This window comes from Pongo abelii, chromosome 20, assembly GCF_028885655.2.
Source record: "Pongo abelii isolate AG06213 chromosome 20, NHGRI_mPonAbe1-v2.0_pri, whole genome shotgun sequence".
Lineage (NCBI taxonomy): Eukaryota > Metazoa > Chordata > Mammalia > Primates > Hominidae > Pongo > Pongo abelii.
In genome coordinates this window covers 19,617,058-19,629,316 of record NC_072005.2, presented here as the reverse complement: position 1 = coordinate 19,629,316, position 12,259 = coordinate 19,617,058, and the positions used below count along the sequence as shown (strand labels likewise).

At 50.8% G+C, this 12,259-nt stretch overlaps 1 protein-coding gene across 8 annotated transcripts in view; it reads right to left on the bottom strand.

The window, feature by feature from the left end:
- Positions 1-11,654, bottom strand: part of GATAD2A (GATA zinc finger domain containing 2A) — a 121,517-nt gene extending 109,863 nt beyond the window's left edge. For 3 of the 8 annotated variants that reach the window (XM_063719390.1, XM_054538771.2, XM_063719388.1), the window contains exon 1: positions 11,284-11,622. The gene's annotated coding sequence lies outside the window, so the exon portion shown is untranslated. Of the gene's footprint in view, positions 1-11,283 lie in introns of all 8 variants that reach the window. The other 5 variants (XM_024236489.3, XM_024236483.3, XM_054538775.2 and 2 more) reach the window with 5 other exon arrangements.
- Positions 11,655-12,259: the final 605 nt, after the last annotated feature.

Genomic DNA, 12,259 nt, shown 5'->3' with positions numbered 1-12,259 from the left:
ATCTTGGATCCTACTATAGCACATTTTAACTTTCTACCTTTGGAAGCAATTTTGGACTTTTCTTGCCAATGTGATCAGCTCAAACTCTGACTTTTAGAAGAGCATAACCTCCTCAGGTCAAGGGAACTCACTTGGCTGTTTTCAACTCCAGGTCCCTGCCTGTGCCCATGCTATGCCTCTTCTCAGAACACCTAGCCACTTAAGAAACCTAACGGCTGGGGTCAGTGGCTCACGCCTGTAATCCCACACTTTGGGAAGCTGAGTCGGGCAGATTACGAGGTCAGGAGTTTGAGACCAGCCTGGCCAACATGGTGAAACCTCATCTCTACCAAAAATACAAAAAGTAGCCCTGCATGGTGGCAGGCGCCTGTAATCCCAGCTACTCGGGAGGCTGACGCAGAAGAATGGCTTGAACCCAGGAGGTGGAGGTTGCAAAGAGCTGAGACCGCACCATTGCACTCCAGCCTCGGCAACAGAGCGAGACTGTCTCAAAAAAAAGAAAAGAAAGAAAGAAAGAAAAGAAAGAAAGAAGGAAAGAAAGAAAGAAAAGAAAGAAAAAGAAAGAAAGAAAGAAAGAAAGAAAGAAAGAAAGAAAGAAAGAAAGGAAAGAAAGCAAGAAAGAAAGAAAGGAAAAAGAAACCTAACAAATAGGTCGTGCACAGTGGCTCATGCCTGAAATCCCAGCACTTTAAGAGGCCGAGGCAGGCAGATCACCTGAGCTCAAAGTTTGAGCCTTTTTCCCAATTACCCCATCATGTTTCCTGAGGCACTTCAAGTTCATATGGAGAGTACAGTAAGGTGAGGCTGTAGGGGTTAAAGCTAGAATGAACTAAGGGATCTCACTGGGAAAAATCAACCAATCTAGGAACTTCCAGATCACTGGCCTTCAGACATGCCCAGCCTTATTGGCCCAGTGTCAACTGGTTTGTTCTTGGGCAGTATTAACATCCACAGATTGTTGTCCAAACTCAGGTGCCAATCTCAAGAGAAACGGTCAGCCTAAATATGATTTTTTTTTTTTCAAACGGAGTTTCGCTTATGTTGCCCAGGCTGGAGTGCAGTGGCACGATCTCAGCTCACTGCAACCTCCGCCTTCCAGGTTCAAGCGATTCTCCTACCTCAACCTCCCTAGTAACTAGGATTAGAGGCGCCCACCGCCCAGCTAATTTGTATTTTCAGTACAGACAGGGCTTCACTATGTTGGCCAGGCTGGTCTCAAACTCCTGACCTCAGGCGATCCACCCGCCTCAGCCTCCCAAAGTGCTGGGTTTACAGGTGTTAGCCACCGTGCCCGGCTCCTAAATATGATTCTTTAACAACTACCTTTACTAGGCATCTACAACGATCTGGCCGCTTGCTGTATGCTTACAAACAAACCAGCCCACAAACGAGGATTTGAGTTTAATTTTGAGGAAACTGAGGCTCAGAAAGAGTAGGCCACTTGAAGTTAGGCTATTTTTCTAAGGTCACATGCCAGCAAGTGGTAGAATCAGGATCAAGCCCAAAGTTTTTTGGCTCTAAAGTTTCTACCGCACAGAGACTCCCACCGTACTTTTATAAAGCAGAGACTCCCACCGTACTTTTATAAAGCAAAAAGCTGTAAGTAACTGCAAACCATTACTTCGAGAGCACACTCTTCCTGAAGGACCTATCTACTGTCGGATTAAGTTCCATACACACCTCCAGGCAGCTCTTGGTGCAGACAAGCTCCCGAGGGGAACACTGTGATAATATAACAAGAAACCATCTTTTTGGCTGCCCTGCCAGATAGGCCTCTGAGTTTGTGGGTGTATTAGTTGAGACCCCAAAACTGGCAAGTACAGATCCAGATCCACTGGTGGCTTCCAGCTCTGACAAAGCGGCTTACCAAGGAAAAAGGGGGAACTTGAACATGTTTTCTATTTTTTTCTTTTTTTGAGACGGAATCTCGCTCTGCTGCCCAGGCTGGAGTGCAGTGGCACGATCTCAGCTCATTGCAAACTCTGCCTCCTGGGTTCAAGCGATTCTCCTGCCTCACCCTCCAGAGTACCTGGGATTACAGGCATGCACCACCACACCCAGCTAGTTTTTACATTTTTAGTAGAGACGGGGTTTTGCCATGTTGGCCAGGCAGGTCTCAAACTCCTGGGCTCAAATGATCCGCCTGCCTCAGCCTCCCAAAGTGCTGGGATTACAGGCTTGAGCCACCGCGCCCGGCCTTGAACGTATTTTCTGTGCTCAACTTAGAGCCCAAGAACTCAGCCTGTAAGGAGGGAGAACAGGAAGTCAGGAGGGAGCAAGCATCCACTTCCCAAGGGCAGCAGAGCCCAGAGGTGGGAGCCTGGTCACATGCACAGTTGCATTACTTGTCCACGCCCACTTCCGGCCTGGGCCTGCCTCTCCACCTCCAGAGTCAGAACTTGGGTGGAGGGGAAAAAAAAGACAACCAGAAACTCTCCTAACACCCTCCCTCTCGCCCCCGAGGCTGTGCCCAAAATGAATATCCCGCCTTGCTCTCCGGCCCCACCTCTCACAGATACACTTACTTAAGAAAAGCACCTGTCAAATCTAAGACTTCCAGCCTTGCCCAACATAAAAAAGGCTAAACAGCACCTTCCCAGTCCCAGTGTAAGAGGAAAGCCTGGGCCAAGAGTGGTGGCTCACGCCTGTAATCCCAGCACTTTGGGAGACCAAGGCGGGTGAATTTTCTGAGCTCAGGTGTTCAAGACCAGCCTGGGCAACACAGTGAAACCCCGTCTCTACTAAAATACAAAAAATTAGCCAGGCATGGCAGCGTGCTGCCTGTAATCCCAGCTACTCAGGAGGCTGAGACAGGAGAATCGCTTGAACCTGGGAGGCAGAGGTTGCAGTGGGCCAAGATCACACTACTGCACTCCAACCTGGGCAACACAGCGAGGCTCCATTTCAAAAAAAAAAAAAAAAAAGAGGAAAGCCCGGGCAGAGGGAAATCCATGCACCAAGAGTCTACCAATACATAACAAAGCAGTCATCTATTGGAAATCTCATTATTCCTAAACCACCACCAACACCCAGGCAGCCCCAGCTTGTCTGAATGTTTTTAAGATTTCAACAAGGGAAGGGCTTTTAGAGCAGTTTATCACTTAGTGTAATATGCATTGCCATGAAGAAATGCCACAGGATTCCAAAAACACATCACCACTGACTTCAAGAAAGGCAAACTTGGCCAGGCATGGTGGCTTATGCCTGTAATCCCAACACTTTGGGAGGCCAAGGCGGGAGGATTGCTTGAGCTCAGGAGTTCAAGACCACCCTGGGCAACATGGTGAAACCCCCATCTGTACTAAAACACAAAAAAATTAGCCAGCCGTGGTGGCAGGTGCCTGTAATCCCAGCTACTCGGGAGGCTGAGGTAGGAGAATCACTTGAACCCAGGAGGTGGAGGTTGCAGTGAGCCGAGATCGCGCCACTGCACTCCAGCCTGGGCGACAGAGCAAGACTGTCTCCAAAAAAAAAAAAAAGAAAGAAAGGCAAACCTGAAAATGCTCCCTGCCGTGACCATTCTAGTTTCTCTCTTGTTTCTCCAAGATTACAGCCACAGTGGTCATGAATCAACTATCGCCAACAATCAAGTAGGAAAATGCCATAATTTCTGTCTCCTTTTAGAGACAGGAAACAGGAGCCCAGTGAGGAAATTAAAGAGGTAATGAGGTTTCACTTCTACACCTCCAAGAAACTACACCTGAAGCTCCCAGTGAGGGTAGCTGCAGCACTTAGGGATATTCTCAAGAAACCTCACAATGTTCTTTCATTCATTTGCTTGTTTATTTGTCTGCAACTAAGATGTAAGCTTCTGGAAAGCCAACTGTGTCAGTCCTGCTCACTGCCAGACTCCCATCACCAAGCATGAAAATGTTTTATCTTAGGCATGAAAGTGTTTGTTCCTGAATTATTTGTTTGCATAGGAAGTTACATGGGCCAGAAGATTTAACACTTTCTAATTTTGAATGTAATGTAAATTGCACTAGAAAACACACATACACCATATCTTATGGCCACACAAGTAAAGCTCTTGAGTGTTCACTTGTCCCTTATAAGTCAATTTTTTTTTTTTTACCCGGAATCTCACTCTGTCACTCAGGCTGGAGTGCAGTGGCCCGACCTCAGCTCACTGCAACCTCTGCCTCTCAGGTTCAAGCCATTCTTGTGCCTCATCCTCCCGAGTAGCTGGGACTACAGGCATGTGCCACCACGCCCAGCTAATTTTTGGATTTTTAGTAGACAGGGTTTTGCCATTTTGGCCAGGCTGGTCTCAAACTCCTGACCTCAAGTGATCCCCTGCCTCAGCCTCCCAAAGTGCTAGGGTTACAGGCGTAAGCCACTGCACGTGGCCCCTTATAAGTCAATTTAAAAGAATAAACTGGCCAAGCACAGTGGCTCACGCCTGTAATCCCAACACTTTGGGAGGCCGAGGCAGGCAGTTCATGAGGTCAGGAGTTCAAGACCAGCCTGGCCAACATGGTGAAACCCTGTCTCTACTAAAAATACAAAAATCAGCTGAGCGCAGTGGTGCCCACTTGTAATCCTAGCTACTGGGGAGGCTGAGGCAGGAGAATGGCTTGAACCCAGGAGGCAGAGGTTGCAGTGAGCCAAGATCGTGCCACTACACTCCAGCCTGGGTGACAGAGCAAGACTCTGTTTCAAAAAAAACTTGACCAGACGCAGTGGCTCACGCCTCTAATCCCAGCACTTTGGGAGGCAGAGGCGGGTGGATCACGAGGTCAGCAGTTCGAGACCAGCTTGGCCAAGATGGTGAAACCCTGTCTCTACTAAAAATACAAAAATTAACCAGGCATGGTGGTGGGTGGCTGAGACAGAGAATTGCTTGAACCCAGGAGGTGGAGGTTGCAGTGAGCCAAGATCGCACCACTGCACTCCAGCCTAGGTGACAGAGCGAGACTCTGTCTGAAAAAAAAAAAAAAAAAAACAATAAACTTGGGCCGGGCACTGTGGCTCACACCTATAATCCCAACACTTTGGGATGCCAAAGTGAGAGAATCACTTGAACTCAGGAGTTCAAGACCAGCCTGGGAAACACAGCGAGACCCTGTCTCTACAAAAAATACAAAATTAGCCGGGCATGGTGGTGCATGCCTGTAGTCCCAGCTACTCAAGAGGCTGAGGTGGGAGGATCACTTGAGCCCGGAAGTCGAGGCTGCAGTGAGCTATGATTGCACCACTGCACTCCAGCCTGGGTGACAGAGCACAAGACTCTGTCTCAAAAAAAAAAAAAAGAGGAAAAACTCTTATTCAAAAGACACACCAGTATAAACAAAGGCAGTCAAGTTTCAGAGAGGATGAAGTCAAACTTAAAACTAGAAATCAAAAACAACACCATCCATTCATTTGGATGGAACCACTTGACACAGTAGTTATTTCTCAATTCCAAAAGAGGTCAGCTTATTTCTTATCATCAAGATCCCACAGGGATTTAATGCCCCCAGTGCTGTCTCCAACAGGAAGGAAACCCTGACTTCCCTAGCTATTTCAGTTCCATAAATCAACAGTTTTTATCGTCCAGAGTTAGAAGCTGGGCAGTGTTTGGACCCACATGCCTTTTAGACCTGCCCACCAACAGATAACCAAATTACATTAAATGTACCTAGATCAATATCATTTCTAACTATCCAAGGTTTTTTATTGCTGTAAGGATCCTTCAAGTAAAAAAAAACAAGTTTAAAAAACTTCCTGTTAGATAGAGACTTGGTGGTGGCGCCACCATCCACCAAAGTGAAGTCTGTGGCACACAAGAGACATAGCATAATTTTAAAGGGAAGAGTGATCCCTTTAAAGTTGTTTATCTTAGTTCTTATATTTTAAATATAATAAATTTTGCTCCTTTCCCATGTAATGGAATAACTGTCCTTAAAAGAATTGAAAGAAATTTAAGATTGGTGCACATTTCTTTGCTTCAATACCAAAGTCAATGTGTGTCTATATATGTGTGTATGAAAGACAGAAAGAAAGAAAGAAGGAGGGAAGGAGGAAGAGAGACAGTATATTTCCAGGAAGAAAACAAACAAACAAAAAAACCCTTTCTTCAAACGTAGGAGCAGCCCACCAGCGGCCTAGTTCAGATTTTCACCCATTATTTCCTCCTAGGTTTTAGCTGTCAGGGGCAGAATGCCATCTGTTCCCATACTAGTAAGTGAAGAAGGCTGGGTCTAATTCACCAGCCATGATTCTATGGCTTTTACTAATTGTTAAGAAAAAAATCCTCTCAAGAAAAAAAATTTTTTAAATGTCCTGTCCACTCCCCTCTATTCCACTGCCCCCCAACCCCTGCCCCAGCCTCTAAGCTGAGTTAGCATCTCCACAGCCCTCTGGGCCTTGGGAGCTTGAGGTGCATTCTGATCTCCTCGTGGGCACTAAGCCACACACTGGCCCTCTCAAAGTACTATTATTGTGTGGCGTCAAATGCCTTTGTACATCACTTTCCCAGTCTTTTGTCCCCAAATCTGATCTATTACAATGAAAGAACGGCTCTTCTTTCAAGGTTCTAAAGTGTAAGAACAGATCACTCACCAGGTAACTGCTGGACTCACTCACTCAAGCAGTCTCATAATATGCATATGATTCCTTAGGCTTACATAGTTCATCTATTTTCTTCTTCCCACAATTCTTCAAGTTCATTATAATCTTCTATCTTGCCTGTGGTCTAATTAGAGTAATACATCTCCCTACTTGCCCTTAATTCATAAATTACCCCATTTTACAGGGGGAGACGCCAAGGCCAAGAGAAACACAAACGCCCTGCTATACAGTAAATCCATCTCACATCTGGTATCAGAACACAGAAAACTCTTGCTAAGAGATGCAGTGGGGGAGTGGGTTTTCCAAGAGACATACCAAGTTTCTTTCTCTTTGAGCATTTTTAGCCTTAGCAGAATATCAAGCGCTTCCTGGTCTGTGAGTCCAGGCCAGGAACACAACAAGCAGCCTTTACTGCACACCAACTGTGTGCCAGGAGCTGTGCTGTCCGCCTCCAGTTCATTGTCTCGGATTCATTCATTCATCCATCTAGGAAGCACCTCCCGTCATCAGTAAGCACCTTGACACACATTCACAGCAATGTGTTCCCTCGAATATTTAATAACATGCCAATTTTGTGCCATCACTTGTCCAAGGCCACATAACTAAGAAGGGCAGCACCAGAATCTGAACTGGCTCCTTCTGACTTCAAAGTTGTCCATTCCCTTTTTAACATCCCATCTGCTGGTCCCATAGGTTTTAGTTAAAATAATAGGTCGGTCACAGTGGCTCACGCCTGTAATCCCAACACCTTGGGAGGCTGAGGCGGGCGGATCACTTGAGCTCAGGAGTTTGAGACCAGCCTGGGCAACATGGTGAGACCCCGTCTCTACCAAAAATACAAAAATATAGCCGGGCGTGGTGGCATGCGCCTGTAGTCCCAGCTACTACAGAGGCTGAGGTGGGAGGATCACGTGAGCCAGCGGGGCAGAGGTTGCAGTGAGCCGAGATCGCACCACTGCACTCCCGCCTGAGTGACAAAGTGAGACCCTGTCTCAAAAAAATAAAATAAAATAGTAAATACGTGCAGGCACTTCTCTACCCTCACCTCAGGCACTTCTCTACCCTCATCTCAGTCCCAAGCTCCCCACCAACTTTCCCTTCCCCTGAGGGCAGTGCCTACAGCTGACCAGGAAGAGGCAGGAGAAGAGCAACCAAGTCTGCAGCAGCCTCCTGCCTGGACTTGACTTAGCCCAGCAGCAGAGGGCCCAGGAAAGTCTCCAAGCACTTCTCCCCAGAAGAAAATAGCTCGAGTTGAAACTTGTGTCCACATGGTCCACCGACAGATTTAGAACTCAAATTATAGCCTCGGCAGGAGTCTTCACAAAGGACTCAAATTAAGCAAGACCCAGATGGAAACGAACAGGAGAGAGACTGCCCTCAGTCAAACTGTAAAGTGAACTGCAGTTCCAGTGGAATCAGAGGGAAGAACTTGTTGAAATGCTAAACCAAACACTAGCGCAGCCTATACTTCGGAACTCCACTTCAGTCAAACTCTCCCCACGTTTTTAGCTTGAGACTTGTGCGTGGACACGAAGTGGTTACAAGTTACTCAGGTTTCAAACTGAGTTCATTCCTGTCCTTTGGACCATCTCTCAATGCCAGCATTCATCTACTTGGGCTCCACAGAGCTCTGCATTTGGCAAAGCAGATAAAATTAGCTACTGGAGTGAACTTGGAATCCAGGGTGGGCCATTAAAAAAAGTACATATGAGATTTGTAAACGCCACGTAAAAAGTTCCTTTTGGGCCAGGCCAAAGTCACCTAAAACTTACAGAAATGTCGTCAAATCCTGTCCCATGCCTCCCTTCCCCTGTTTCTGGACCTAAGGTGACCCATTTCCTGCTTCTTGCTCTGTCTTTCAAACCAAAGTGGCCTATGAACTAGGGATCCTATTTGTATCGAGGGTTGAATCGGGGGTCTCAGGAGAGAAAATGCAACAGGAAGAGATGAAAGAGAGTTTTCTTTTCCTTTTTATTTTGATTTTTTTCAGCACAGGGAGGGAAGGTTAAGTTATACTATGCAGGGGGAGGACTGAGGGATGGGACAGGAAGTGGGTCACTCCCACAGCTTGACAGTGTGATAATGGGGATACAATGTTTCTCCCGTGTCCCTTTTGTCGTCACAAAGGCCTGACAACACTGTGATGGCCTCACGGCTAGAAAATGGAGTAACTAAGGTGGTCATCTAGTAGCAGCTCCTGCTTCCCCAAATCTAGCAGGTCTTAGAGGGACATGAGGAAATCATGCTTTTTGCCTCTCTGTCCCCGACTTTCCCCTCCAGCCACAAAATCCTCCAGGCTCCTGGAAACCAAAATAAAAGTCCAGAGAATACCCCTAGAGTGGCAACAAAGACTGAAGGAGGGGTACATTTCTGCTCTCTTCCTCCACAGTGGGGGGAAGTGGGTGCCACAGACAGAAAGAGGAGAAGCTTGGCCGGGCGCAGTGGCTCACGCCTGTAATCCCAGCACTTTGGGAGGCCGAGGCCGGCGGATCACCTGAGGTTGGGAGTTCAAGACCACCCTGACCAACATGGAGAAACCCCGTCTCTACTAAAAATACAAAATTAGCCAGGTGTGGTGGCACATGCCTGTAATCCCAGCTGCTCAGGAGGCTGAGGCAGGAGAATTGAACCCAGGAGGCGGAGGTTGCGGTAAGCCGGAGATCATGCCATTGCACTCCAGCCTGGGCAACAAGAGCGAAACTCCATCTCAAAAAAAAAAAAGAGGAGAAGCTTGATGTGAGTGCTCCAAGGATAAATAAAGAGTTTCTCCCTTAGAAAATCAAGAGGAAAGCCTCTAGAAAGAGGGAATGCCCTCAGGCAAGTGGGAGGCAACCCCACGGAATTCAGAGGGACCCCTCAGAGAAGTGAAGAGATCCACAGTGTCTCCCATCGGGAGAAGGGATATCTTAGAAAAGGGGAGACACACTTCAGAGATGTGAGGAGCCTACAGGAGTGGGATATCTCAAGTTAAGGGGAGAACCTCTGGAGAAACTGGGGACCCCTCAGAAAACTGCAGGATCCATAGAGCATTAGGGGGCCCAGAAGAAATAGAAAAGAAGGATACTGGTAAAGTAGGAGTATACCTCAGATAACTAACGATCTGGTCAGATGGGCATTTCAAAGAAGTGGGGGACCCCCTCAGGAAAGTGAAGGCACTCATCAAAAAGTAGGGGGGCCAGGCACGGTGGCTCACACCTGTAATCCCAACACTGTGGGAGGCCGAGGCGGGTGGATCACCTGAGCTCAGGAGTTCGAGACCAGCCTGGCCAACATGATGAAACCCCCTCTCTACAAAAATACAAAAATTAGCCAGGCGTGGTGGTGGGTGCCTGTAGTCCCAGCTACTCGGGAGGCTGAGGCAGAAGAGTCGCTTGAACCCGGGAGGCAGAGGTTACAGTGAGCCCAGATCACGCCACTGCACTCCAGCCTGGGAGACAGAGTGAGACTCTGTCTCAAAAAAAAAGGAAAAGGGGACAAGTCAGAAAAGTAGGACCACAGCTGAGAGAGGTGGGGGTGGGGAGGTCCCCACAGAGAGGCAAGGCTTCCTCCAAGAAGCAGCAATGTCTTCTGAAAAGAGGGGTCCCCCGGGGAAGAAGGGGTTCCCCAGGAGTCCACAAAAGGTGGGGGATCCCTCAGAGAAAGTACACCCTAATAGAATCAGGGGTCTCTCCTTAGAGGAGTGAAGATAGGGTCTTAGAGAGGCCAGGGCCCCTCAAAGAAAGCAGGGGACCCTCAGAGAGGCAGAGGGTCTCTCAGAGAGATGGGGATTCCCCTCAAAGAGGCAGGGGTCCCTCAGAGAAAGGGACTCCCCTCAGAGGCAGGGGTCCTCAGATAGGAAGGGGTCTCTAGGGAGGCAGGGGTCCCTCAAAAGGGACCAGATGGGTTCCTGAGAAAAGTAGAGGTACCCTCAGAGAAGAAGGGAGTCCCCTCAGATAAGCGGGAATTCTCAAAGAGTTGGGGATCCCCAAAGAAGGGAGTTAGTTCCTGTCAAAGGCAGGATTCCTCAGAGAGGTGGGGGTTCCCTCAGGCAGGGGTCCTCAGAGAGGCAGGGGAGCCCCTGATAAGGGGGGAGTCCCCTCAGAGAAGCAGGGTCGCCTAGAGAGACAGGGCTCCCCTCGGAGAGACGGGGGTTCCCTAGAGACAAGGTCCCCTAGAGAGGCGGGGATCCTCTAGAGAAGCAGGGATCCTCTAGAGAGGCGAGGGTCCCCCAGAGAAACGGGGTCCCCTAGAGAGGTGGGGATCCCCTAGAAAGGCAGGGATCCTCTAGAGAGGCACGGTTCCCCTAGAGAAGCGAGGTCCCCTGCCTGGAGAGATGGGAGTCTCCTAGAGAGGCAAGGGTCCCCTAGATGGGAAGAAAGTCCCCTAGAGAGGCGGGGGTCGCTAGAAAGATGGGATCCCCTGCCTGGAGAGACGGGGTCCCCTAGAGAGGCAAGGGTCTCCTGGACAAGCGGGAGGCCCCTAGAGAGGCGGATGTTCCCAAGAGAGGCGAGGGTCCCTAAGAGAGACGGGGTCTCCTAGAAAGGCGGGGGTCCCCTGGAGAGGCGGGGGGGGCCCAGAGCAGGGGGCTCCCCTGAGGGGGGGGGGGGCCCAGAGCAGGGGGCTCCCCTGAGAGGGGGGTCCTGTGGAGAAGGGAGTAAACTCGGCCAAGATAGTGCGGGAGAAGCGGAAGCCCCAGAGAGCCTGGGGCACCGGAAACCGGGGACCCGCCAGCGGCGCCTGACCCTTACTCACCGAAGTTGCTCGGCGCCCTCGCAGACGGCGGCCGACGGCCTCGGGCGGCGCAGTCCGGTCAGGTCTTGTGGCGTCCCGCGGAGGCGACTCCCTCAGGTGGCGCCCGCGGCGGCCGCGTTGGCGGCGGCGGCAGCGGCAGCGGCGACAGGACAGATGACCGACCGACCGACTGCGCGGGCGGCGCGGGGCGCGCTCGGGCGGCGGGGGTGCGCGTGCGCGCGCCGGGGCGCTGACCCTGGGCGGGAGGAGCCGCCGCGCAGCGCTCGGAGCCGCCGCTCTGTCTCGCGGCTCAGTCTCACACTGAAATTGCCCGCTTCACAGCCCGGCTTCCCCGGTTGCTAGGCAGATTTCGCCTCGCACACTTCCGGGTTGAGGCGCGTCTCTCCGAGTGAAGGCGCCACAAGCCAATGAGGTCCAGCCAGGACTCCCAGGACCCGCACCCCATAGAAGGTGTGGCCAGTTTCATGACAGACAGCGCATGACGACCAATGAGTGCGCGGGCCGGCTGGTTCTCGGTATCGCGCCGCCGGCCGGGGCGGGTCCGAGGAGGCGGGACGGAATGACTGACAGGCATCCTGCCAATGGTAGATGGGAGCGGGCCGCAGAGCCACTCAAGGCCATGCGGGGGCGGGACTTAAACTTCGGGGCGGGAACCCCGCGAGGGGCGGGGCCTAGGGGGACGCGTCAATTCGTGGCCGGCTCCCTGGGACCCCGGAGGGCGGATCGCCTGGGCCACCCGGCGGCCGGCAACTGGCTGGGCAGGGGGTTCCCCGCAGTGCTCTGCAGGGGCGCCCCACCCATAATGCACCGGAGGCGGCCTCGGCCGGGCCGGCGTGGGGCAGCTACGCCGGGCTGCGAGCTGCGCCTCTGAGGATCCCGGGCGCGTCGTGGCCTGGCAGTGTTTCTAAGGGGCTCCGGTGGCCCCGCGCTCTTTCTGCCTCGTCTTGTGGCTTCGACCCTCTCTATCCAGGAGAAT